Genomic DNA, 1,298 nt, shown 5'->3' on the forward strand with positions numbered 1-1,298 from the left:
CAACCTTCCAGTCTGTGAGAAGCCGGCCCCTGCGGACGTGCGCATTCAGCCCAGGACGGAAGAGAGAGCCCATCCCCTGCTTGCTTCATCGGGAGACACTCCCGGGTCCCTTCTTGGAGCCGCTCTTCTCTGCCACTTCTCTGGGCCAAGTAAGGCTGAGCCCGTTCCTCCCACCAATGGAAAAGAAAACTGACTAGAGCCTGGATTGCTGCAAGCCGGGACGGCGCCCAAGGGAAGGAGCGAGGAGAAGCAGCGAGGACAGCTGGAGACATGGAGACGCTGCCGAGCTGGCGAGTGCAGCCGTGCCTGAAGCCGGGCTGCCCTGCGGAACTCCTGGCTGCGCAGAGCCGCACATCTTGTTCTCTGCTGGTGCACGACCCAGGCGGAGTCCAGGAAGTCCTGATGCATAGGCTGTCCTGCGGGCCCTCTTCCCGACTTGGCTTCTGCTGTTTGTTCATTCATCCACGAAGAAGCAGACTGGAGGAAGCGCGAAGAGCAGGAGCCTGAGCAGAGGCCACTCCCTGCGGCCTCAGGGCCAGCTCTGGGACACAACTGTCTGCAGGCGCGACCCTTCCTGAGTCAGGTCTGACTGAGGTGGGACGGGGCCGACAGCTTCGGGGGGCCATCCGTGGGTCCTGCAGTTAAAACTCCCACCCAGGTTGAGGGGCAAAGCCCTCCTTAACCCTCCTCAGGGCCCTTCACCACCTGTCACAGCGCGAAGACTGCAGTGAAGAGCCCAAGGCGCTCCCTGGTGCTTCCTTTGTAGGTAGAAGCTGGTTCCAAGTAATTCTCCTGCAGATTGCCTCCACGATTGTCAGAATACGCCAGAGGCCTTGGCGCTACCCGCGAGGCACGGGGTGGCTGGGCTGCAGCGAGTCGCCCTTGGCGTTTAGACAGCTCGGGGCCACCGGCGGTCTCTCAGCCCTTCTGAGACTGTGCGCTCACCTGGGCAGTGCAGGGGGATGCCCACCTCAGGGGAGCAGGCGGCCCGAGGGAAGCATGGCCCCTGGCACAGCGCCTGGCAGCGCCTGGCACAGCTAGGTGTGCCCGGAGAAGGAAAGATTCATTTCGCTTATGAGGCCTGCACGCGCAAGCGCCCGCCGCATGGCCCCCTGGCGTACCTGAGAAAGTAAATCAAACCCAAAAGGTGGATACCGTGAAAGGGAAAGAAACTGATCGAAGGGAAGGAAGAGCTGGGATGAGGAAAAGGAGAACAGCGCGCACGAGACAGGAAGATAAGGATGCTGCTAATTTTCAGTGGTTTATTGAAAGGAACAATTAGTGCTTAATTTTTTTTT

This window comes from Octodon degus, unplaced genomic scaffold, assembly GCF_000260255.1.
Source record: "Octodon degus isolate 3935 unplaced genomic scaffold, OctDeg1.0 scaffold00001, whole genome shotgun sequence".
NCBI classification, from domain to species: Eukaryota; Metazoa; Chordata; class Mammalia; order Rodentia; family Octodontidae; genus Octodon; species Octodon degus.